This window comes from Python bivittatus, unplaced genomic scaffold, assembly GCF_059951505.1.
Source record: "Python bivittatus isolate LINGU-HERP-01145 unplaced genomic scaffold, Pbiv_v1 ctg000020_np1212, whole genome shotgun sequence".
Taxonomy (NCBI): domain Eukaryota; kingdom Metazoa; phylum Chordata; class Lepidosauria; order Squamata; family Pythonidae; genus Python; species Python bivittatus.
Genome location: NW_028277030.1, coordinates 116,654,075 through 116,681,773, shown reverse-complemented (window position 1 = coordinate 116,681,773; position 27,699 = coordinate 116,654,075). Strand labels below are relative to the sequence as shown.

At 38.0% G+C, this 27,699-nt stretch overlaps 1 long non-coding RNA gene across 1 annotated transcript; it reads left to right on the top strand.

Moving 5' to 3' along the window:
• The first annotated feature begins 201 nt into the window (after positions 1 to 201).
• On the top strand, positions 202 to 27,655 carry LOC148217161 (uncharacterized). Its single transcript, XR_015798033.1, has 4 exons — positions 202 to 430; positions 3,383 to 3,480; positions 4,260 to 4,346; positions 26,901 to 27,655. It is a non-coding gene; the product is annotated as an uncharacterized LOC148217161 (long non-coding RNA).
• The last annotated feature ends 44 nt before the right edge of the window (positions 27,656 to 27,699 follow it).

Sequence of the window (27,699 nt, the reverse complement as noted above, 5' to 3'; positions counted from 1 at the left end):
ATAGGTTGGGTTTTTTTCCCCTTCCTTCCTCCTATTGCTTTAACTCAGATTTAGAAAAAAATTCAGAAAACCTCTGCCAAAAGTACTCAAACAGAATTAGCCTCACCCCCACCCTACCCACCTGCTCTTTTTTTTGGGGGGGTGGTCATTTGTTAAGACAGCATTGAGAATGTTTTTTCAGCAGTATTCTTGTCCCTTAAACTTAGGTGGTGCTGGCTGAACTGATTCTCCTTAGACGTTAGCTGAAACACTGAAATCTTTCAGCAGTTTCATCCTTCACCAAGAGCAGAAGTGAGAGGTACCACTTATGGCCACGTTACTTCAATCAAATTGTGATTTCCTACTTACGGAATCATAGAACGTAAGGACTAGAAGGGATCTTGGATATGATCTAGTCCTCCGCCCAGCATAGGAACCTACTCCTCCAACAGTGAGTATGGCCAGCAACAACATTGGGTGGACATAGATACAAAACTGGGTAGAACTGAAATGGACAGTCCATATGAACCTAGACCAGTTTTCTTTTCCCCCCCCCAAACTTGGCACCTTTAAGATGCGTGGACTTCAACTCCCAGAATTTCCCTGCCAGCATTTTGCAAATTATTTGGGGGCATTCTATGTGTATATGCAAAAAATGGGATGGATTATGAAACAATGTTAAGGTGCAGAAGGGGAATTTTTATCTAGGCCTACTAGAGTTTTTATGCAGTTAGCTTTAAGCTTTCATTAGTGCATTATATTTTACAGTTGATACAATTTGCTTGTTAGGCACCTAGAGCCACTAGCCCTAGGCACCATGTATACTTGTTAAATGAGTAAAATAGTTGGAGAAAATTTTGCAAACTAACATTCAAAGGAGGAAAGAAAAGGAAAAATCTTAGAAATTTTCTCAGAAAAATTTTTTTTTAAATAACTTTTGCTTTGCTTTGCTTTAGTTCTTCCAAAAATGGATGAAGGTTGCAGTCCTTTCCCTCTGCTGCTCATGTGGATATTTGGGCTTCTATATGAAAGCCCAAGGTTTATAGCTTCTAATTCAACAGGCCCTTTCTCCTCACAGGAAGAGAGCCATGTTCCAAGGCCAGATGCTACCATGTTTTGATGATAGGAGCCATAGGATGTGATTATTACACCAAGAGCTATTACAGAGGAGCCATAAAATGTGAATTGAGCCAGCTAGCCCTAAAAATGTGTTTGGATTAATGCTACTTGGAAGTTCTGGGGATTATGGTCCAAATCTCGCTGGAGGGTTCTCAGTTGGGGATGGCTGAACTGGGGCCCAGAATGGTCATCTTCAGTTGTATGGGCTTTGTTGCAAAACCACATCTATCCACAGATGACTGGTGGGTTAGTCATTTCATAGAAGGCTTTGTTGAATGAAAACTGGAATTCTGTACATTACTTAGACATTTCTGAATTAGTTTCATTGAATTTCCCAAGGAGCTTTTATACTGATAAAAACAATAGTGGCTGCCAAGAAGTGCAAGCAGTTGTAAGTGCATCCAGCCAGTGATTAAATGAAAGGAATTTTGCTAATCCTCTTATAGAGATGCTGTTTCATGCCAAAATCTCTTGGTTTCTTCATTAAGGCAGTCAATCTGCATTTTTTAAAGTAAAGGTTTGATATCTGCAAAGCAGATTTCAACTCCTGGATTAAATGCTAAATTACCTTTTGGTTTAAAATGCACATTGTGTAGTTTAGATTATGATTACAAGGATGAAACCATAAAACTGTGGGGAGAGGAAAAAAAGTAGGGCAAAGAGATTTTTTGAAAAAACATTTTTGTCCTCCTGCCCCAAATCCCGATGACCCTTTTTAGTACCAGAGACCTAGCTCCAGTAACAATTAACTTAGCTAACAGCCATCCTTATGCATGAGCTAAAGGGGGGGGGGGCAGCAAGTAACTATCCACCCTTGTGTGTTTGTGTGTTGTTCAATTATATTGATCACTTTTTAAGTTCTCCTTCCCTTTCCCTCTCCCTTACTTTTCCCCATTGGGGCAAACTGCAGTTGGGAGAACATGAGTTTCACTGTAACAATGGCAGAAACAGAAATAATTCCTCATTTCTTCAGTACTGATGCTTTGATTGAATTCCATGTCCCCATCGTTCTGGGATTTGAAATTCAAAATACTTGGAGGCACAAAGTTGGGGAGGGCTAGTTTGGTCTAGGACCAGTCTACCTGCAGCAAAATTATTACAGGTAAAATTAGATCTTTCTGCTAATTGCTTTTGTTGGCTTCTAACATTCTTCTTCCTCTTTCATTACAATACCTTTATGAAGTCAGTAGAATCTGAGTTGTAATTTGGAACTAATAAATATCAAATTCATCATCCCAACATTTCCAGATCACTGCATATATTATGCATGGAAAAATAAACAGAACTTTATGCCACAGTTTCCATCTCTGCCAGTGACACCACTGATTTTTTTCCCCCAGTGTGTATTATTTTGGACTAAAAAACAAACCAGTGGACAGGGAAAAAGAACAAGACAACTATCTCATCAATTTCATATCCTCATCCTCATCAAAAGAGAGTAAACCAAATTATTTTTTCTAGCGGGGAGGAGTGGGGCTCAAATAACTCTTATGCCACTGCTTAAAAATACCCCAGGATATATGCCTTAGGTTAGTGTCCTTTACCTATCATTTTTATAGAAGGCTGATAACATTATGTCTGTGCAGCAATCTGGATGTGAAGGGCAAAATGTGATTTGGAGTGCACATGCACTGGTATGTAGGAACACATGTTGGGAATGCTGTCTTTTCCCAGGATTGCACATCATCTGCAGAGGACAGATATGGGACCACAGAAAAAACACAGCTGACAGATACTGTGTACACGCTCATATACTCTTTGAATCACATTTTGCTCTTTCTACACATTGCTAATTCTCAGGGCCTTGAGTTGGGCAGGTAATCTGCAGTGGATGGGTTTCTGTTCCCCAAAGAAACAGTATGTAGTTTGGAATGGTCTTAAATCCATATTTGTCACTCAGGGAGCCCCTGTGATTTAGCATGCAGTTCAACAGCTTTTGAACAAGCACCCAGTTGTGATCTTTCCTGGATGGCAATGTTCAAGCCCTAATAGTTTATGTTCTGCTAACTTTCTCTCTAGATTACTGCGATGCTTACTATGGGCGGCTGACTTAGAAGCTGTAGCTAGTATAAAATGTTGTGATGAAATTGCTATCAAAAGCAACATACAGAATTTATGCAACACTGGTTTTAAAGAACCATGCTGACTCCTAATACAATTTCAATACAGTTTAAAGTTTAAGACCGTGATATCTAATCGAGTCTGTCTCCCTGAATGTACCAACCTGAATTTGTTCTCCTACACACAAGCAGTGCTCTAGCTATTCTGTCTTTTTCTCCGTAAGGTATTTTCTGGGCAGGAAGGAATCACTGGAAAAATACAGACAAGTAACACCTGAGTGACAATGACATCTGGATCCTTTTGTAAAATTCCATAAGTGTGGTAAGGTGGTTACATGAAAGAATGCTTGGGTTCCTTTTTTCCAGATGCTCTAATCTAATCAAAGTTCTCAATCACATTAGAACACGTTCTTAAGCAATCATGGAGTTCTATTCAGATATATCTCTAGATAGAATGTTTTATATATATATATATATATATAGAGAGAGAGAGAGAGATGATACATATGTGTGTGTGTGTATATGTATGTATATGATGATAGATAGATAGATAGAGAGAGAGAGAGAGAATTCCTTTAGGCATCCTAAAATCATAATAAAAAGTTTATTGGAAAATATTTTATTCCATTACAACAGAAGAGTTGGCCGCTCAGCTCCTCCAGTTCTGGTTATCAGTGGATTAATTTTCTCCCTCTTTCAGTTATGTTTCTCTTTGTCTGGTTTCTTGCAGTGAGGCCATTATTATAGGCTGCCCTCAATGTGAGAGGCATAGGGGAAGGGAGAGGCATACCCTGATGAAGGAGAGATAATGACAAAGGCTTTATTCTCCTGTCCAGACCATTGGCAGAGTAGGCCCAGCTATCAGCTGAAACTGAACCTTGAATTGCACGTTTTTTCGGTGCTGCAGGCGAGGGCTGGGCTTGAGTTACAAAGCTGAATCTCTCCCATCAATTAAAGTCTGTTCACAAAGCAGCTGCATTGAGTAGAAGGTGAAGGAGATTTAATCTTCACCTTTCACCTTGGGTCAGAATACAAGGTTACCAAGGCAGGCTGTTATTAAAAATGGATTGTTCCTGTCAACTTAATGTTAATTTTTTGCAGGTAAAGTTATTAGTGACATTCTTCCTGGCTCTCCTAAGAGTTTTGCACTTGCAGCAAAATTACAGAGGAAGCACTAAAAGTTGAAAGGTAAAATAGAAAATATGAGAATCTGTAGATTCCAACACCTTTTCTTCCCATTTATTTTCTAGGAAGGTACCTGACAGGGAGGATGGTAGGGAAAATATAATTTGAGGAAGACTGCCAGGATAATACATGAAATAATGTTCACTGCAATGAATGGATAAATGTATATTTTTAGCTTGTTTTAAACTATAGGTCACAGGTAATTTGCATGAGCAAATGTTGGCTCAGGCAATGGCAGTTTTGCATTCTTCACTCTGCAACCACTTCTCTGAAGGTTTTTCTCATCCTCCAGAGAAGATATGGGAATAATCAGTGAGATTCATGTTGGGAGCAAGTTCTGTCCCCTCCTTTTTTGGTGATGGATGGAACATATTTTTGTCTCTCCCTATTTTAGTTAAAATGTCCAAACTGGTTCACATTAAAAAGTTATATGATCCAATCAAAATGGGAATAAAACAACTGCAAAGTTTTTAAAGAAAGAATCAAACATTTGGTAAAACCAAACAAAAAAGGAAAACAAAAATAAAACAAAAATCAAGCCCAAAACACTAATTAAAGTCATAGAGATTTTATTTATTTATTTGAGTTTTTGAAGGTTGCTGAATATGGTGTTCCATCACTGGGGTCCTTCTTCATGACTGGGACAAAATCTATGATAGCAAGCATGTCATCCTTTGAAACCATCTTTCATACCTATCCATTTTCAACTTCATTCTTTTCAACTTCATTCTTTTAAAACTCTTTCAATTGAGTGCTTTGTATACCATGCACTTATTATCTGTCTATCCATCTCTCTCTATATATCCATCTACCTTCTATCTAACTTCCTTCCTTTATCACTAATGTCAATGCTAGTTCTTGTTATTTGTTAACATTATGTTACAATTCTGAATATGTTATGTGCTGGAAATTGACTTGAGACTTGAAAAGGCATCCTAGTGACACTCTAAATACATATACATACTTTCTCCATGATATCTTAGTTTGCATACTCACATGGATCTGTAAGAATAATCAATTACTTAATATATCTGAGGAGATGCAGTCCATTGAGAGAAGTTGTAGGGTCTAGCTTTCAGGGCTTATTCAAGGACATTGGATAATTATCCATTTGGCTGGCGAAGGAAGGAAGGAAAGGAAGGAAGGAAGGGAAGGAAGGAAGGAAGGAAGGAAGGAAGGAAGGAAGGAAGGAAGGAAGGAAGGAAGGAAGGAAGGAAAACACCATTATGCTTTCACGTGTTCTACATGTGTGAAACAGCTCAAGAAAAGTGTAAATTAGACACAGAGAGGCACAGAAGAAAAATATACACTGGAATATATCTTCTTAAATACTGGAGAACACACATAACATTATATACAATCCGTAACTGCTTACCCATTCCCTAGATTTGCTTTTCTAATTATTTGCTGTCCTCACAATTTGTCCTTTTCCTACTTTAGAATAATTAATTTTTCTTTGCTGCTGTTGCCTGTGATCTCACTGAAACACTGTGTCCTTTTGCCATGTACAGGCAAATCTCCCAGTAGAGTACAAATTGATTCTCTGGAGAAACTTAATATTCATACTCAAGCATATGCACACCTTAAGGTTCTGTAATTTCATTTTGCAGATAATGAGTTTTGCTAGTTATCCTGAGACAGCGGGTTCAGTTCTATCTGTAATGGTAAGATACAGGATATGTCTAATGAGCCAGAAAAATGGCAGAGCAAAATTCCCAGTGCTGAGAGAGAGAGAGAGAAACTTTATTATCTCTTTATGTAACGGAAATAGTAATAATATTACACTAAATAGAATTATCAGTACAATACATGAAAACTGCTTTTTGTTTATTTTTTGACTTGGAACTCAATTTATATTCTAAATTTGGGGCATCCCTCCAAATTCCTTGAATGACAGTTCTTATCCATAACCACGATAGCAGCATGGGTTGGGTTATAAGAGCAATTGCCCCAGGGAGAATCCCTGATTACTTTGTTGCCTAAAGATGATGGAAGTGGAGGTCCAGCGCATCTGGAAGTCTGGTATACAGAGTCTAGATATTAATTTCCTTACATGACATTCCCACCCCCCCTTTTTTTTTTCATTGCAGGGAACAGAAAATGAGAGAATTAAACTAATAATATAGGCGTAGCTTACATTAAATAGCCAACCTTTCCAAACTTGGTATCATCTATATTAGCTACAAGTGATGGTAATTCCAGTTTAACTCATCTGCAGGGCATTGGATTGGAAAAGGCTGGCTGAGACATTTCTTCTTATCCTCCAGATATTTAAAATACTGCCTTGCATATTGTTGCTTCTTGAACGATGTGAAACATTAGAGCTATCTTCAACTTAGGATGTCCTGGAGAAAAGCTTGTGGGCTTTATGAAAGCATCTGTTAATTACCATGGGAAAGAGGATGAAAGTCTAATCCAGCTGTGTTCATCTTATTTTAGGCAATATAGTATACTGTGCTACCAAAAATGGAAAATTGGAAATGATCTGATCTCTCCTACAGTTCTATGTGTCTTAACGACAAACACTTGAAAACACCATTATAAAAAGCTCAGAAACCTTTTACGGGAAGGACAAACTGTGTTTCCTTCACTCACCTTGCCACCAGTTCACCTTGCCACCAGTTCAGCAAGGGATTTGGTGTCCTGTCAGAGCTTATCCATTAAGTATCAAATTTATCATTATTATTTATGTTCTTATTTTTCTCCCTTAGTGCAGTACAAATAATCTGTCTCCTACAACATTAAACAGTTTTATTCAAGTGTACCAAATTAATCACTGGAGAACAAGAGTGCTCATCATTCTAGAATGCATGAAGGAGTCAAGTTTCTGAACACAAGGACTTTTATGCCAGACTGAATCCTCTTCAGTTTGGTGGGCTTAGTCATGTGGCGATTAAAGTCATGCCTCGCTATCTATCTCATTAATTACCTCCCATGGCCTCAAGGCATATTAACTGCTCTCTTAAGAATACTTAGTCTTTGTTTATATTGCTGTAAGATCAACAGTTCCTTGAAATACTATGGCCATCCCTTCTATTAGGCAGAGCACAGTTGCCTCAAGCAGAAGTTGTACACTGTAGGAACCGAGTTGCCCCCCATGCTACCTTTTGCCCATGTATATGAGAGAGATCACTGATCCATTATCAGTACTGAAGATTCACATGTCAAGGAGAATGATGGGGGCTATGGGGATTACATCTTGGGTTTTGCCTTAGGCAGAAAAATGTCTTGGTCTGCCCTCTTCTCCATCTTGTGTTGTAAAGAGATGTTGATGTTTATTATTTCAGTAGGGAGACACAGTGGCCATAATGTCTATTGTGCACTTTGTTTTGTTATGTTTTGTTCCTCTGAGTCAGTGTCAACTTCTGATGACTGCCTGGACTGGTCCCTGCAGTTTTCTTAGCAAGATTTCAGAAGTGGTTTGCTGTTGCCTCCTTCCTAGGGCTGAGAGAGAGTGACTGGCCCAGGGTCACCCAGCTGGCTTTGTGCCTAAGGCAGGAGTAGAACTCATGGTCTCCTAGTTTCTAACCTGGTGCCTTAACCACTACACCAAACAGGCTCTCATCATGCACATACAAAACAAAACATAAATGAATGGAGCATAATATAGCTTAATTAAGAACAGATGTGGGCCAGGAACACTGCAACTGGTGCCAAAGGAGAGTTTTTCACCCAATGCAAATAGCATCTTCAATAGATTCCTCCAGTAGACAATCTTTCTATGGACCACTACTAGTTACTAGTTATGGAAGTGTTTGTTTATTAATTTATTTATATTTAAAATATTCTAGCCTACAGTAACTTTTAGAACAAAGGCCTTCCCAAAATGGTGTCAATTCTGACAAATCTTCATCTGCACATTTCCTTATTTGGAAATCTGCATGCTAACTGTGAAGACATAATTCATGATATCGCATCTAGTTTAGTTTTTTGCACACCATTTCTTATCTGCGCTTGACCACCAGTAATAGAGTCATTTCAGCTGGCAAAACTGAGACTATGTGGACAATGTATGCATGTAGGTTTCATTAGTTTCCTGGGGGAAGCACACACTTACTCTGCCCCTACTGCATGGGGAAAAAACAGGCATATGGAGTTTGAAGTATGGAAGTTAAATGAATATGCCGGGGATTTCTATTTCAGTCTGACCAAACAGACTGTCTTGTGATAAGCCTAACAAAGGGGACTAGATCCACTGCCTTTCCTCATTCTCCTTTCAAAAATCCATACACACAACAGTTGTGTCAGGTGTCTGCATTAAAAAAAGAAAAGAATTAGGGGTTGGGTGTTTTTGTGTTTTTGGTTTTTTTTTAGTAAAAAAGATACATTGGGGATATTTATGTTAAAACTCATTAATATATATTGGAAACTGGCATAGAAAAAGTCTGTAAATCATGTGATAGTGAATGACAAACAGATGTGGATTTTTGTTATGGTTTAAGGTCTTTTTTAAAAAAAAAAAAGCCATTAAAATGATGGACTGGAATCATATCTCACTAATGCTAAAACTTAGTTGAGATGGATATGTATTGATCTACGTGTCCCTAGTTTATATGCCAAAAGGTCTATTCAGGCTACCAACTGAACTTGCGCAGGTCATGAATGGAGGCCTAGCTCCCTCCCCCTTCCCCACACAATATTCTTTGAATATAGTTCAGTCTTTTGAAAAAAAGCTACCTCTATATTTCCAGGGAATTTTACATTGGTATTTTCAGCAAGAACTGGAAGACATTTGACAAATTATCTGTACAGGAAGGGTGGGGCAGGGAGGAACATCCTGATTGCTTTAGGCATAATAGCCCTATTGTTGTTTGATTGCATAGGACTTTAAAGGAAGGAGGTTAAAACCCACCGTAAACAGTGGCTTTCTTCTGCTTTTACAACTTAAGTGCTCTTCCCCACTCTTTTCTCATAAATGAATTAGAATCTAGCAACCAAGAAATAATGAAAATGTCTTTTATGTAGCAAGCCAATTGTCTAAAATTAAATTAAGGACTATCATTGTAGACATATTGGTGTGGGAAGACTCCCCCCTCTTGCTTTGCATTCCAAATCAGGAAGCTGACAGTAATTATACTCCTGCTGTGTTGTTTATCCAAAATTTTTTTAATGCATGTTGTTATAGAAAAAGGCCAACCTGAATTAAATTTCAGAGTGCCTGCCAAAGGTTAGTGGCCTTCTCTGGAGATTGAATTTTGCTTTCCTTAGTATGCATTACGATGCCAAGTCTCCAGAAAAAGAATTGTTCTGCCACTACAGACCCACAGGCAGTCAGGAACAGGTTGCTGGGAGAGGTGATGATGCAATTTAATTAGAGTCCCTCTGTTTATGGGTCCACAGTCTGTATTTTCAGTTTTCCTAATGTTTTCATTCTAGTTCCTCAATAAATTGCTTTTCAAAATACCCTTCAAATAGTTTACAATGGATCTGTTCTGGATGGTCCATTGTTCACTCAGATTTTAACTTCTTGGTATGCTGAAGAGGATAATTTATGAAAGATAATATACCATGTTGTACATGTATTGTTTGTTTCTTTGTTTGAAGATGAAAGCTCTGTTCAGGCAACATGTTTGCATGTAAACCTTGATACACAAGGAACGGTGAGTAGCCACATGCTGGGATGTTGATGAACAGTCAGTCATCCATGGGTACAGTGTGATTGTCTGCGGTGGAGAGATTACATGTACACATTAGCACTTCCATACAGTATAGATTTCTGTATTCAGCTATATATATGGAGTCTGTTTTACAAATATAACACAGCATGACTTAGAACAGGGAGGCAATATTCACAGTTCATCTTGCATAATGGCCTTTGAATGCGGATGTGTTATGCTGAATGCTAAAAATATATCAAATTTAAATCACAATTGTATTTATAAAACGTAAGAGAAGTAGACAAAGACAAGGGGGGGGGGAATCCATAAATCTGGTAAAACAGAAGTTCTCCTGAGACCCGAGATTCAGTTGTATAGTGGTGACATCAAATAAAAAATCGGGCTAAAATTTAAGTCCATCTCCTTCTGACGACCTGTTACTTTTCTTTTCTTTTTTGAAAAGTAGTGGAAAAGTTGGCCTCTGAGATTTGCCAGTTTGATAATTTTGGGTAGCATGAGCTCTAGGGCAGTGTTGTCCAAACTTGGCCACTTTAAGATGAGTGGACTTCAACTCCCAGAATTCCCCAGCCAGCATGGGGGAATTCTGGGAGTTGAAGTCCACTCATCTTAAAGTGGCCAAGTTTGGACAACACTGCTCTAGGGACTCTGGTGGATTGAACATTCTTATTTTTTTTGTATGAACCTGCCCATCATTTATAATTTAATGGAGGATCTGTTATACATCACACCACTAGGTTGATGAAGACAGCCTTTCCGAAAGAAGCACTGTGTTCGAAACTCTTGTTGCCTGGTTTTTATTTATTTATTTTATTTATTTATTCAAATTTGTTATAGCCTTTCCATTTTTTTCTTGTGCCTGTTTGTAGTACGGTTAGATAACTATTGATATTTTTGCTGTGCATTGCTTCAAATGTTTGATAATGGAGGGCTGTGATATATTTGGTATAAATAAAGTATTCAGGTTGGTTCTTGAAAATATCAGTGCATAGGACAGGGCCAGAATGGGGTTCTTTGGACAAATCCTAGTAGCTGGCTTTGCACTGCAGGGGAATTCAAGGCATAACATATTCTGTGCTGGTGCTCAGTACTGGAACTTCATTCCAAAGACTGACACATATAGAAAGTCCCTTGCTTTAGCACATCAAGTTATTTGTCATGCCTTGAGACCACACAATAATGTTCCTGGGCAAAGTCTCGACAGTAGTTTCTCATATATGTAAAATAAAAATTTTACATATATGAGAAGCAATAGTAATAGTAATCTGCAATATGTATGAGAGGTTCAGATAAATACAACTGTACAGACTGTACAGACTGTACAGACAACTGTACAGATTTTTATATACTACTATTTTATAAGTAGAGTAAATAAACTATTGCCTAGGAAGAAATGTAGAGTTTATTGGTTTTTCAAACTTCAATCTATAATCACAGATGAGAGACTAGCTTTTTTTAAAATAAAGGGCAGATTCTTATAAATATTGATAAAACTCTTTTTTTGCTAGTGAAAAGATAGCTTTTGTTTCTAAAGTTATTAAGGTTAAACATAGATATGCTTTGATAATCTTATAAGTCAAACTACACTAAAATGTTTTATTTAAATATTCCTTAAAAGCAGGATCCCCCTGTGAACAAATTGTAACATACAGACCCTTAATATTTTCATCCTATTTCAAAGACTGCTTTGAAAGATCTTTCTTTTTTAGAAAAAAATCTGTCCAGTTTGCATAATATAAGCATCCTTTTCTCTCCCTTTGGTGGAACCAGCTCAAAAACTTCACAATGGAAGAACTAGATGTTAATGAGCTGCAATTGTGGGAAAACGAGTACAGTGTTGGCCTGCGTGACCTGCACAATAATGCTACATTTACCACATTATTTTCCATTTGTATCATAAGCATTAAGAGGGCAACAAGCAAGGGTCTTTCCCCACGCCTGGTTTTGTTTTACAGAAAACTGGTTTCCTAGAAGAAAGATGGTGTGGAGAGTTAACTATGCATTGGAAGCAATTAATATTTTTTTTAAATAAATATGGCCAAATTGACATAACATTGTGGTCTTGTTCTTCATTTATTCTTTTTCATCCAAGAATGCAGGACACAGAATAAGGGTCTTCAGTTACAGGAAGGCATATTCTAGCTGAATGTTAGGAAAATGCTAAAAGCAGTTCAACAGTGGAACCAATGACTCAGAGGGATGGTGGGCTCTCCTTCCCTGGATGTATTCAGTCAGGGCTGGACAGATAGCCATCTGCCAGGGATGCTTTGATTTGGATTCCTGCACTGAGCAGAGGGTAGGATTCAATGGCCTAGATGTCTCCCTTCTATGTTTATGATTCTAGGCACTACCAAACACACACCTCTGTATCTATACAAACATGCCCCCTCATTCCAGAGAAAATGAATGAAATCAATTTATGAAGCAGTTTGTTGACATCCAGGAACTTGGTCATCAAAGTCCTTTCCAGCCTTATGAGGCTACTGCCATTAGGACTTTTATACCCTGATCTGAAGTGCAAGAGACTGATGATGGTGGTAATCATGGTGATCATGTCATTTTTGATATTCAGGTTGTGAGCCAAAAGAGCATGTCCAAAAGCCATAAAATGTTGATGGGCCGTTAGAATACTTTAGTGTTCTACAGATGTGCAACTGAACCTGAATCACAAATTATGGAGGAGGTTGCTTGACATATGTTGCCCATCCATTCCTCTGACTGTCACTGCGGGGCAGCGTACACTTGATTGAGCTAGAGCCCATGTTTTGATGCTATAAAGTAACCTCTTATGCTTCTGATTACTAGATGTGTAGATACCATCTCTAAAAGAAGACTCTTTTTTCTTTCATATAAATGCTTTGTTTAGGCCTTGTTCATGTTCTGACAATACTGAATATTGTTCAGCAAGTCTTAAGTGGGTCTGCACTTGACTGGAGACCACCCATGAGTCCTATAAACTACCCTAAGCTAAAATGCAAATAAAAATTTAATTAATTAAATACAGTTCAGCAAACTGATTTGCAAAGGCTTGGTTATCATTCACTGTTGTAACAAAAATAGATAAGGCTGGGGTGAGATAATATCTGAAATGAAGCTGAGACACTATAGAGTAATTGATCATTTGGAATTAAAGCTGCCCGAATGCTACTGGGATGTGTGTGGGATTAGGCCTGGATAGAACAGAAAATTAGTGACTCTCTGTTCTCCTTGACAATGTAAAATGCAATTGAAACATTTTTTCTAATAATTAAATTACTGCTACCTTTGTCTATCGACATTTTATTAGCTTATGAACAAAGGTGTCAGAAAACACAAATTGGAGTTAAGCACCTGATTTTCACTGACCTTTTGCAAGAGGCAAAGTTCTTCAAGCCCTTTATGTGAAAATTGTTCTCTAAAGGATCATATGACATTTGAATAGAAGGTTTAAGGAGAGAAAAAAGGCAATTTAGGGCAACTTCACAATATGGTTGCATTGCCAAGTCTCGTAAATGCATCACTTCCTTCTCCAGGGCAATGATAATCAAAGTTGAATGAAGGTTCGTACATAATGTGAAATTAGAGAATTTTAGTCTTGAATCTCTGGGGTCAAAGGCTACATTTCTCTTGTTTTATATGTCAGATGGCTGCTTCAAGCCAAATTGTTGCCACAGAAATAGGAAACTTCAGTGAAACAAGTTACATTCATTAACTTTGCTGTGTGTTTAGAGAATTAAAAGCTGAGATAACTCCATCCATGTTACTTCAGGGAGCGGATGGGAGTTGCAGCTGAAAAGGGCTTCGGGAAAAAACTAGGCTTTACACAAACTGAGGGAATGGGATTTAGGAGGGCAAATGAAGTTCAGTGAAAGCGTGTCCACAGTAAAACCAATTTAGACAGTTTTAAAGTCAAACCAGAACAATTCATGAAGAACAGGGTTAACAATGTCTATTAGTATCCAGAATTAAAAGTCACATTCCTTAAATACCAACTGGTAGGGAGTAACAGTGCATGAGGGCTATTGCCTGCCTGTCCTTTTTTGGAATTCCCCAGATATCTCTGGGTAACCATGGTGTAACAAACAATACTGGAGCAGATTAGCTTTTGACTTATCCAGCATTGCTGTTCCTACGTTCATAAAAAGGTTGCATTTTGATAGGCATCTTAGGTATAAATCAGAACTCTACATTAGTTTAAGAGCAGAAATCTGATCCACTAGAAGAATGTGTTAAAATGTTATGTGGCTATGAATGACCCACCCAGCACATGGACTTACAAGCCATAACATAAATAAAGGTGCAGGCACAATCCTGCCTATTGTGCAAGTAATCTGTATTTCCAGTAAAAGAAAGCCCACATGAGATGGAGGAGGGAAAATTCTTTTGTGTTGTCTTCTCCGTAGCTGCAAAGCACTGAAATTTGGGCAAAAGGTCCTCTAGTCCTTACATCTGCCTACGTGACAATTCCTTCAGTCAAGAGTCTCTTCCCAGCCCTGCAATTTTCTATCTAATCAATTCTATCAAAAAAATAAAGGCAAATATCCCTGAGGCCAAGCCTGGCTGAATCTGCACTAAGCCATTTGTGAACCTGGCTTGCTCTACCATGTCTCTGTTGTCATAAATTAGATCCTGAGGGTGGACACCTAGTTTAGTTGACTTTAGGGGTCCTCAGATTCTGCTTTCTAAATGCTGCTTGTTAGGTTTTGCTCTAGGGGACACTCCTTACTCTCCACAAGCACCCTGCTACAAACAATCAAAATGCAAGTTCCTCAAAGCCAAACACCTGCTTGCCCGGGGACAGGAGTGGAAAAAAAGATACCTTTCATTTTGGTGAGACTTGTAATGAATAAAAATATTACAGTAGAAAAGTTAATCAACAGAAACCTCTTTAAATAAATTACAGACCGGCCCCACTCAGCTCTCACATGATGCTCAAAAAATAATGATAAAATATACGGTTTTTTGCATGTTTCTTGCTAAGTTTATATGTTTTTGCTAGTTGTTCCCAAGATCTCAAGATGGGTGAAACGTATCTCAAAGACAGGATGTGCTGATATACAATATCACATTATAGTCCAGTCTTAACTCATATGGTCTCAGAAGTCGGTTTCAATGAATTTAATTGGAGTTAATCCAAGATAACCATGTTGCTGCTTGAAAGTACTGTACACAGTATAAATGTTACTGGGTTTGAGCTATTTATCAATCCAGATATAATACATGGCAGATGCACTTAGCAATCACTGATTTTTATTTTTTGATTATAGGAAGCTGAAAATTTGAAAGGCAGAAAAAATAAGCAGAGAATAAAACTTTACCTATTTCCTTCTGTCTTTCGATGCTACTTTTCTGTCTTTCCCAGAAGGACTTTTGCCATGTATTATGCTATAAAAAGAAACTCTGTGTAAGGGTATCAAACTGGGGGACATTAGAAGAAGCACAGATTTACAGCTGACATCCTATTAACCTTGTTAATGAGAATGTCATTATAGTACATTTTATTTTAATTAATTTACTTGTTTAATATATTTGTGGACCACTTCCCATTATTGCAAATCACAAGTTGGTAGATGTATGTGTCAGAGTACATAATTCACTGATTGGGAGTATTTTAATCATTCTGTTTTGCAACTGATAAAGCTGCTACAGCAACTTACAGATCATTTAAAGAAAATGCAAAGAAAAGAGCATAACACGGAGGAGGAAGAAAATACAAACTCAGACATCCGTTCTTAAAGAAACAGAGCTACTATAATGACCTGCTGAGATGAGGAGAAGACAGGAAGGCCCCCAAAGTAGCTTGCTTCTCAGCAGAACTATTCTAGAGGCTGGCGTTCTTTTTTTGCTGTATGTATTGACTTATAGAAGTTGAGAAGAAATCATGTCACAGGAAACTTTAAAAGAAAACAGCAGGATAACACTGATGCCTCTTATTTAGCATTGCAAGTTCTTATCAAGTGGGAAATACTAGTTCTTCTGAAACTCAATGTCAAAGAGAAAAGTATTTAAAAAGTAAACAGACTTTTTTCTTTTCAAGCATAATTATGTGGTAATCATTTTTCCCTGTCATAACTGAATATATACTTTGTCTTTCATTTATGGAGCTTAAATTAAACTGTGACACTAATTTATCCATCTGACTATCCCTGAAGTAATATTTGCAGTTTAACATAACTAAAATGAAAAAGAAAATTTAATTTAAGAACAGTGTTGAAAATTCTATAGCACTTTGAAACTATGAAAAATTATCTTTTTGATAAGGATAATATATAACATAAGATATATTTAATACACTTTTTGAGGAGATCGTTATTCCCCTTTTAAAGAAAAAAAAAAGATTGCCATTTGTATATAAAGTCCATATGAAAACTGAAGTGCACCAAGAGTAACCATTAATTCAAAAGTTGTGACTTGAACTGATTAGCCAGAGTTAAATGCACATTTGATCAAGGATTATACTGTACATTCTTATTTTTTTTTATTGTTTTTATTATTTATTAAGAGAGCAGCTATCAATAAGCCAATGAAGCCAATTCAGAGTGAAGGCATCACTTTCTTTATTGTCAAACCTTCTTGTAACAGCCCTCCAATCCCCAAATTCTTTTGGCTCAGCTCTATATTTGTCTAGCATAAATTTAACATACAATCTATAAATTGATACTAGTTTTAGAAAGATAGGAATATACATAAAGATAAGAGATTTCGGAGGATTTGCACAAAGAATGGGCTCATATATTCAGAATACAGAATGTGAGCTTCTCCACTTCCCTCTTTACAGAAGAAAAAAGTTATAAATATGAGAAAACCTAATAAATTACATGTCTTTGAGTGGTTTACTTGGCCAGTGAAATAATCATTCATCTAAGTGATCATTTTCCTAAGTTTTAAAGTAAAATTGAGACACGGCAAATTGTGTAGACAATAGAATATTGCTATTGTAGACCATGCTACTAGCCTTAAGCTGGCATGCTGCCTTCAAGGACATGTCAGCTGCAAATCTACTTGGCTTTTACGTATGGAATGGGAGGAGTCACACTCAGGAGAGACTTAGGCAGAAGACCCCTGGGCCTTGCTCTTCCTGATAATAGTGATGGAGGGAAATACTCTTCACATGTTTAAAAGTCTTAGTCTTTCATCATAACTTTCCACACTCTAAAAGTGAGCAACAGAGGTTGGGCTCAGTATTTCACTTTTCTATAGATCTGAGATCTTTGGGGGAAAATAGGTTATAAGCTTGGAATAAAAATTTAATTTGATTTTTCATCTGGGCAATTTAAAGGGTTAGGGCTGGAAGAGCAGAAATGCCCTTCCTCTATAGTGTCTTCTTCTGCGGCCTGCTATCCTACTAACCAGTTTATTGAAAGGATAGGGCTATTGTTTGTCCTTCTTAAGGACTCAAGGAAAAGACAAGTATTTTGTAAGCAAGGGTTACCAGATCTGGGCTGCAAAAATCTGAACAACTGAATTCTTCAACCCAGATCTGTAGCTCTACTTAGCTCTCTATGGAGAGTCCTGCTACTGGAAGGCCTATCAGATGCAGCATTTTATTCCCATAATGTTCAACCAGAGGAGTGCAGGAACCCACAACCAGGATGTGAGGTCCAAATGGACTATGTTTCCTGCTCTGCTAATACAGTACACTTTTCAGCCTCCCCTTTTCTTCTTTTATCTTCTTTTCCAACAAAAAGTGTGGGAGATTACAAAAAGCATTAGTTCATAAAAAGAAAAAAAAAATTAAAAGCCAGTATTAGTTTTTCCTTCAAAAGAATTTCATTCTTTTCTTCCAACACACAAAAAGGGTACAGAGCACAATAGCAACAGAAGAACTTAGAAGCCAAATAATTTTGAAAAAAAAAATTGAAAATTTAATGAGAAAATGTTTGCTCTAGAATTCGGCTCTCTTTTGAAGGGGATGTACCAAGTCAGGAGTGGCAATTTGCCAGGAAGTGGTGCCTTGCTTGTAGAAGCTTGTGCAACAGCATAAATCACAAACATAGGCCAAAGTTGTTTTCTTTGTAGGCTTCATTCATGTTGCCTGGAGCTATCACTGCTTGCAACTCTATTTAATCACTGTAATTATTTCCAATGTGTCTATCTGGGCAATCTTTGAGCTTTATGAGAATGTTATTCATACCTTATCAGTGAGAATCTTGAGGGTCCCATTCTTTTCTCCCCAAGGGACTCTACTAAGCAGGTTTCATTGGAAATGGGCAGAGGGATGCTTGTAATGTTTATATCTTTATTTTGAATTACAGGCCTTTTTTTAAACTAAGTCTCTGAAACTAATCAGATCTTGAAATCTCAGCAGAGGCTATAATTTCCTGGTAGGAAATTAAGGACCGTATATTGTTTGTGAAAAGGGAGTACCTACAGAGATCCTGATTGGCTTCTTGGTTTACATCTTAATTTGCTGACTGTGTAAAGGTTGTTTGCCCAAAGGATTGACAAGTATATAGAAATGGTATTCACTCTGGTTAAATGGATACTTCCTATGGGAAATTTTCAAAAAGGGATTTAGCATAATAAGAGTGTTTTGCAAGTTAATTTTGTCAAGTGATGAATTGTGGGCTATATATTCTGAAACAGATTCTGCTGTGATTGACACCAGAGGGTAAAAAGTCTACAAGTGAAACTTGTTCCAAATTCTCCACTGGAACAAGTCTATAACTGCAAGTTGGAACAATTCTACAGTTAAATTGAATATAGAAGACTAGAAATAGTTATATGTATAATACTGGCAAAAATTGGACCACCTTTAATTCAAAAGGGCACAGTCCTCTAAGCACTTTTGACCGAATCCAGGAGATGCTGAAGGTTTTTTGAAAAATATAAAATCTAGTCATCATGGTTGAAGAAGACAAGTTATTTTGTGGCCAGGTCTGTCTTACAGTCACATATAAGTAAGTAAGCAACACTCTAACCCTCCTTTCTCCTGGCTGGAAGTTGATACCAGTATGGCATGGTAATTAAAGTGCTGGATTATGCCCAGATAAATCCAGATTCAAGACTATACTCCTCCATGAAAGCTTACTGGGTGATTTTGGGCCAGTTGCTGTCTCAGCCGAACCTATCTCGTCGGGTGGTTGTTGTCAGAGTAAAATTGGAGGAGAATGATGCATGCTGCTTTGAGCTCCTAGAGGAAAACTATGTTATATTTCTAATAAATGGCCTTAAAGGGGACAGTGCCTTAATGGGGATAGGGTGTAGCCCACTTCAGACACACTGGATCTGCACAATTCCATTCATCAAGAGCCGGCATAGCTAAATTCACATATGGTTTCCATTGTGTGGAGGAATTTAAAATAAAATAAACCAGACTAATCCTAACACATCTTCCATCTCACTGACACTAGCTGCCAAGAGTTGAGATGATTCGTCATTCCACCAGTTCTCAATTCATTTGCAGCACTGCAAGTTGATTTATCAGCCCTCCTGACTGTGGTGTCTTCCAGATGTGTTGGGACTATGACACCCATAATTTGCATGGGAACCCTGGGAGTTGTAGTCCCCACATGTTTGAAGAATGCCACATTTTAGTACATGCTGAGGATTTGAGCCCTGAATAGTTCACACGTGTAACTGAAGCACTTCTTTGTATTATTTCATTTCACTCTGTACTGCTGTCAACTCATCATGCAGATGCACACTGAATCTCATACAATATTCATCCCTGAGACACAAATAAACGTGAAAGTGTAACTGTTCTATTAAAATGCGAAATATATGTTTACAAATAAGCCAGAATGAACATGGATGAGAAGGATGTCATCACGACAATGGATCTGCCTGCAGTCAAGGTGCTTTCTTGAATATGAAATTCCAGTCTAGTGACAAGTAGAAGTACCCCCTTTCCACATGATTAGGAATCTTATAAAAGCGATCAGTATTTAAACAAGCATAATTGCTACATATGATTCCATCTGGGAAAAAATGATAGACTTAACTCAGTGATGAAGCACAAATGATGTGTGCAGAAGACCCCAGGTTTGTTTGTTTATTTAGAAAATGTAGATAGCAGTTCACTCTGCAGCATCTCCAGGTAGGGTTGGAAAAAAACAGCTTGAAATCACAAAGACCCACAGTCAGTATTAGCAAACACTGGTTCAGTGGAACCCTTCTTCTAATTCAGTAGAAGGCAGTTTCCTGTGCTCATGTTGACATGCAGCCAGTTTCAGACTGGAGACACATTTGAGCTTTTAACTCAACTTGTCCTTCAGATACATATACCAAAGTACCGGTTGTACTGTATCTCACATGGAGTGTTTCATGGCTGTTAGAAATATAACGGTGTTGATTTTGAAAAGGAATCCCTTCCTTCCAGAAAAACAATTGATGGCAAACCTACCACCCTCACTCAGACTCTGAATGGGTATCCAGTCATCCTAGGGCAATTCAAAAACAATAATACGGAAAACTGACAATTTTCATTTGAGCAACAACTGCTATATAGCCATATTACTTTATACAATTCAAACTAAGCCCTGAATCACACATTCCTAAAGAGGCTGACTTCCTAGAGGGTGCATTTTATTACAAAATAACTAGAGGTGAAACATAAATGGTAGTGTCCACAACCAGTGACAGTAAAAACAATGTCTATGCCTTTTAAATGTCTCTGGATGCAGCATTATTCAAAAGTTCTCCATATATTCCTAGTGATTACAGAAAAAAGTAAGGCAAATTAGGAGGGTTTTTCTTAGGCAAACATGTGTAGGTCAAAGCAGGTCAAAGTCTCTGGATAAGATGAAAACACATCTTAGAGGGACATGGGCATCCACAACAATGTGAGTTTGTGTCAAAATGACAGAACATGCATTGTGACATCCCTTATGTACTTGCATGTGATGTCATTACTCAAATACAAAAGGGGTGAACCCACCCACCCCAAACACCCACGTAGAGGGAGAGGTTTTATACTGTATATCACTAAGACACAATGAACTGAAATGTTAGACTAATCAATTTGACGAATTCTAATTGCTATTAAAATAAAAGGGAGTAACTTTGTGCTAGTGTCTGTATAAAAATAGATACAGGGGCCTGTTTTATATTTAGGGTAGGACCCACCTGCAATAAAACTGAATGCCCCATTGATTTAAGTAATTGTACCACTGCACTTTATCTGCCACCACCCAAGTGTGTATACAAAACTCTATTGTTAAATATCAGATTTGTTTCATCCTGTGGAAGGAAAAAAAATGCTAGCAGATGGAATCCAAAAGAACAATGTACTTTCCACATCAAGAGATGAGAGAGTTTAATAACCACAAATTATTGCAGGTAATTTGGCACAAATTTAGGCAAACCCACAAAAATGCAGTTTTAAGTAGAAAGAAGGAAGAACCATCCTATGACATGGGAGCCACTCTTCCCATTAATTAAACTGCAATTCAACTCAATTATAGTAGATAGTCACAAATGCCAGGAGATGGAGAATTGCAGATATGCCAAAGCGGAATTGTACATAGTGATTTTGAACAGGAAGGTAATATATATAAACAGAGAATGGACTCATATGTTGCAAGGGCAATAATATCTTCTAAGTGCTTTTGCTAACTAAAATAGTCATTAAATGATTCTATTCGATGAATCACAAACAGCTAATCAAAAATACCACAGCATAAAGCCTACCAATTAAACAATATTTACAAGGCTGTGAAATGCTAGTCCAACGGAATTTAGCATACGTGAGAGCAGAGGGTGCAGGTGATGCCTCTAGTTTGTTCTCTTAATACCACCTACTCTTTAGTATGTGGTCACCAGTATATCGCCCATTGTCTCAAAGAGTGGTGCGTTCTAGATCAGAATTTCAACCAATGGCCATATTTGGAATGTTGAGAGTACATTATATGTAGTCTCATGTTTGGTTGCCTTGGGGAGTGTGCTCATTCTCAAAACAGCAGAAGGGAAACAAATTTAAGGCTGCCATCACCAACTGTTGTATTTTCTGGAAATGTATCTGGGGTCCACACAGGGCCCAGAAGTGTTACTGGAAATGTAGATCATGCCTGAGCCCTCATGGTTTCTTTTTCAGCATGCTACTTCCATTCATTTTTAATTTTTAAAAAGTCTTTAACAAAATTAGATCAAGCAGGAAGTTGGTGTTCACATTATTGCTCCTGGGCACTATATTGGGGTTCCAGTTCTAGAAGTGACTTTTTTTTCACAAAAATTACCAGTACCTTAGTTAATTTCCTTTCTCCCTGTCATAGCTTGAAGCAGACTTTGAGTTAGCACATTATGCAGCGTCTCTTTCTGCTAGCTAGCTGCCAAACACTGACATGGATTATAGGTGGGGAAATTTAGTATTTTCCATGCTAAAGAAGCACACATGCTCTATTACATGGTACAGCTGAGAAATGGGAAACTTGCCATGGAGATTCCTGGAATGGAAATGACATTTTATAGATGTTATCAAAGGGCCACTAAATGATCATGCCAAAGAATAGCAAAATCTTATTCTTCCTTCAAGCTAATGAGAACTTCTCAACTTCTTCTTTCTTTGCACAATCACAGCAGGTGGCAGCATAGGATTGGCCTTACTTGGGCTGAGGAGAGAAGGAAGGTCAAGCCTAGCCAAGGAGGGTCTTGGATGGGAGATGGTAGGTTGTAGGTTAGACTGCAGTGTTGCAAAACATCCTGGATAAACTTCTGTACTGTTGCCAAGGAAACTGCATGGATGTCTTCATGACATCATCAGGATTAAGCCCAACTCAGAGGAAACTTTATCTTTATAAATGGGGTGAGGAAGGAGATGGTGCCAGTACTCAGGAAACAAAAAGGGAAGAGCTTCAAAAGTGCATTACAATAGCCTCAGGGGAAAAAAAAGTCTAATTTTCAGGTAGTAAAATGTCATCAACCTTCAAAGGTATGTTCCAATTCTTAAATAGATAAAATAGTTATTTTCCAAAAATTAACAAAATTATTGCTATTATTCTTAACAACAACAAATCTAAATCCTATGTCAGGTAGTACCTTTATGGTTGGTCCTAACCTCTGCAAAGAAAGAAATAATAATAGCCATTTAGGATAACCATAAGAAATACAAGTAGATAACATAGAGGAAGCTGTTTAAATATTTAAGAGATTATTAATGAAAAGGTGAATATGATGATCTCAGCTGAACAATGTGATGGAGAGAAGCACTTATGCTCTGGTCAGCACAATATACAAGCCTTGAATTTAGAAAGTTTGAATGGGATATTGCTTGAGAAACAGAAACAGAAAGTGGAGAGAGAGAGAGAAACAATGTTAGAATAGAGAACAAAACATGATGCAGACCCCTGGAAGGATCTGTATTAGCCTTTGAAGTTTACCACAGCACCATAAAGGCTGCAGAACAATTGATCTGGAACTTTTCATCTGCTCAAAACGCACACACACACACACACACGTATATACAAACAGGTCAGATAACCTTGTCTTCAGTGGAGGGCTGTGGTCCTTGAGAACTGAACTGTAGAAAGTTGACTGGATGTGGTTACAGATTAAAACGTAATATAAGATGGGCTTTTCCTGTAAGGTTTTCCAGCAAAATTTGTGGTCGGTTAGCAATGGTTTTCCTTCATACAAGCCTGAGAATATACTGTGGGCTTTTTTCCTCAGCACCTTGGTGTGGGATTCAGAGCCATTTAAAACCTGTAATTAATGCCAGGTGCATAGGCTTCACTTTTATGTTTAAATTGTGGACAAAAATGGTCAGGCCCAAGAAAAAAAGGAACACCCTCCATTTGCCATTCATTACAGCTGTCAAGCAGCCATAAATACAGGGCCAAGCATCTGCAGGTGTACTATTCTCACTCTGTGGTGCAATGCCCGCTGTTCTTGTAACTCTGCTAAAGGCAGTGTTTGTCCAAGGAATGTGAGCACGAAGGGTGCTGATGACTTAAGTAACGTTGCCCACTCAATTACACATTCATAGCAAGCTGCAATTTGGCCACCATGAAATTTCCAGTTAATAGCAGTGAAAACAGGTAACTTTTTTTGTCCATTGAGGGTATTCATTTTGAATTCTGAGTAATCTGACAAGTGCTAACTCTCTCAAGGAACTCTGGGAATTATAGTTTAGGGAGGGATGTGTGCAATCTCTTTTAGCAATTTCTCAATACCTTTACTAATTTGGAGAAAACCATGGCATTTTAAGTGGTATAAAACTGGTGTAAGTTAATAATGAAGGTACAGAACTGGAGATTCCTGATGTGGGGACATGTAATTGTGTGTGTGTGTGTGTTTATATGTTTATCTTTTTAGGTTTGTACCTACCACTGTGCACATGACAATCAACAATGCAATAACATTATACTAAAAATACAATAAGATATCTGTAATATAAAATTAAAGGATATAAAATAAAATCAGGCAACAATCATAACAACAAAGTGTTCTCACCTATATTTCACCAGTTCATCCCCTATAAAACAATTCCCTTTAAAAAAGCTTATGGAAAGCCAATGACTTGGGACCCATCTGATACCATAATACAGGAATTCTATAAGACAGGTGCTCCCACTGAGAAGTGGTAAGGGTATCCATTGGCTACACAAAGTCTTAGATATCACCATTTTAAAAGCCCAGAGAGTAAGCGATGAGAAGGACTAACAAACTGACCATTACAGAAAAGGGGAGGATGGCAAGAAGCTCAGAGTAATTAGGCTAGGTATAAGTTGAGCTGGAGAATTGCTTTGGCAAGCTTTCAAGATCCTGTTACAGTGTCCTATTAGCAATAAAGATATTTCTCTCTCTCTCTCTCTCTCTCTCTCTCTCTCTCTCTCTCTCTCTCTCTCTCCCCTCAACTCACATGATGTGACTTTGGGCAGCATACAAACAGCCATAAAAAATAATTTTAAAAACATTAAAGAAGTACAAAAAAGGCTAAGAGAGAGCTTCAGATTATGAACAATGGAGCCACCTCATCAGATTACTGTTTCCTTGTGACCCCCCAGGCCTGTTGATACAACCAGGTTTTAAGGGACTTCTAGAAGGTCAGCAGAGATGGGGCCAATCTTACCTTGGGGAGGATGATGTTCCACAGGGTGGGTGCCATGGCAGAAAAGGCTCATCTCCTGGGTCCTTTCCACATGTGCCCCTCCCTCTTCTCTACCCTAATTTCCAAAACAGTTGAAGCAGTCGTAAACGTTTAGAAGCTCAATAGGACTGCTCAGTATTAATCTGAATTTAGTTATAGAAAGAATGTGGGGCAGGCTGCTAAAGAACTAATGTTTGTAAAGTAATTTGAAAAAGTATTAGCAGTTTCTGTTCACAGCAATGAGATGGCTTTCCTTTATTACGTGTGAGTTTTTTAGGGAAGGATTAAAAGGAATTTACATCCCTTTTGCTTTGTGGGTAGAGTGTGGGGTTCTTGCCTTATTTAGTGATGAGGCAGCCCACAGCAATTTGGGAATGTGCTGTCTTTCATTGTATAAATAATCTTTCCAGCAGTCTGTAGCACCTAGACTTTCTATGCTTCACTTAAATCTGTGTAAAAGCACCACAAAGGAATCACAAAATTAAGTTTTTAAATAGTAGCACTGCTGCAACCTCTAAGGAGAAATCCTACCCTTGAGAAATTGTTGAAAATTTTCTCCTCCTCTTTCAGGAATTCTCAGAAATTGCTCCTCCAGTTTCAGTACCCCAAACTGTGGTGAAGAATTTGAAAAGACTGTTGGTGCTTAGCTTTTATTTGCATTTATTTTATTCTCCCAGAAAATTAGTGAATGTGTTGTATCACTCAAGAAGAAATAGAAGATCAAAACCAAAAACTTCTGCAGTTCACAACACACACCCTTTCTTTTTGCAATTCCTGCTTCCTATATCCCAATGGAAGAAGTACACCTCACAGCAAGGCCCCAAAGAAAGTAGGAGATTGTGTGTGAGCACATGGAAAGGAAAAGAAAAATGGTGAACCCAAGTCATACATAATGCTAAGCCATAATACATGTTGCTTGTTTTTGGCTTCATGTGATGTATGGACCCACCTCAAGAATAAAAATGTGGTTGCAAACCACAGTGGAAGGGTTTTTGCAACACGCTAAACCAAAGCCAATAAATCCGATTATGGTTTATTTATGAATCAGAAAGAAGTGGAGACTGGTCTATTGCTTTCGGCCACTGTTTTTAAAACTTGGCAACTTTAAGATGTGTGGACTTCAACTCCCAGAATTCCCTAGCCAGCAACATCTTAAATTTGCTAAGTTTGAAAAACACTGCTTTAGGCTCATCCCATTTCTGCCATCAGTTTAGGAAGAGTTTCCTTTCGTGTTTAATTTTTGATGAAAAGAGGGACTAGGAACAAGCTGGGGAATGGGAATATTAAATACATAAATTATAAAGGAAGAAGAGTACAGACTGGAAGGCCAGAACTAAGTTCCTACAATGATCAATTTACCAATCTACTTCTCTCTTAATTCTAGTGTGAATTCAGATAAATGGTTTTCCCACACTAAATATTTATTTATTTATATTTCAAATTGGTCACTGCCCATCTCACTACAGAGTGACTATATATAATGAATTGGAATTCCTTTCCTTGAGTTTTCTTTGCCATATTGTCATGTAGGGCTCAGCAACATTTGCTGGATCTCTTCCCCGTCCTAATCCCCCAAAAGAAAGATAGAATGGTTGAAGTCTCAAGAGAAATGAAGTCTCATGAAATTTTGATGGTGGGGGGAGAGAGCAGTCAAGAAATTGTTTTCAACATTTGGTGGGCAGCCAATTAAGAAATGGTAGCAGAATATCATCACTATGTGACTAAAAAAAGCCACGGCAGTTGAGTTTTATGGGAAGGGTAGTCAACATTTCTGGAAGGAACTGGTTTGGGGAAAGCCTATGTACATTTTCATTTTTTGGCACAGAACAGAAAATATTACAGTCTGGCCATTGGGCTAATGGTACTGGTGGGTTCATTGTTGAATCCTTATTACTGATGCTCTTTAGGCCTCACACTTTCTCTCTTACCTTCCCCCAGAGCAACCTACTGGCATTGTGAAGGAAACCTTCTCCAACATCTGATGTGAAGGCAAACTAGGTTGATCCTGCAGTTGTCAGCCACCTCCCTGCCCTCTGCATATTGACTCCCTTTGTGTGCAGACAGCACAGTGAATTTTCTACCTTACCTCAGAGGTGTCAGCTTGTTTGCTGGTGCCTTGCATTATTTTCTTTTGGCAGACCAGTGACAAAGCACTGTTTGGAACACGCCTTCAGAAGTCAGAAAAAAACGCATTCAAGCAGCCATGAAAATCAGTTAAGCTTGAACCTATTGAATTTTCAAACAGGTCATTGATCAATAGCCTTTAGATATGTAATGAATAGTCATACTCTGGATGCTGTCAGGCGGTGTTTTCCTTTGGAATTGATAAATTGCACCCTTTTGTGTGAGCCAGCTGAGGTTTGAGGCAAGATAGCCTGTGCTGGTATTTGCTTTGGCTCCAACAATGCCATACGCTTGCAAAAATACAGCTGGCAAGGGGTGTTAAAAATAGCTGAAAATTTATTTTCACACCTTGCCAGGGGTTTTGAAAGCATGCCCTGTCAGATTTGCATAGAATAGATCTGCAAGAATGATCTGAAATTTTAGGATCATTCCAGAAAAATCTGAACAGATCTTATTGGTAAGAAAGAAAAAAGATGAAGTGCTTAAACCTGTCCATTCGCACTCTCACAAATTAGGACAGTGTTTCTCAACCTTGAGAACTTTCAGATGTGTGGACTTCAACTCCCAGAATTCCCTAGCCAGCAACTCTGGGAGTTGAAGTCCACACATCTGA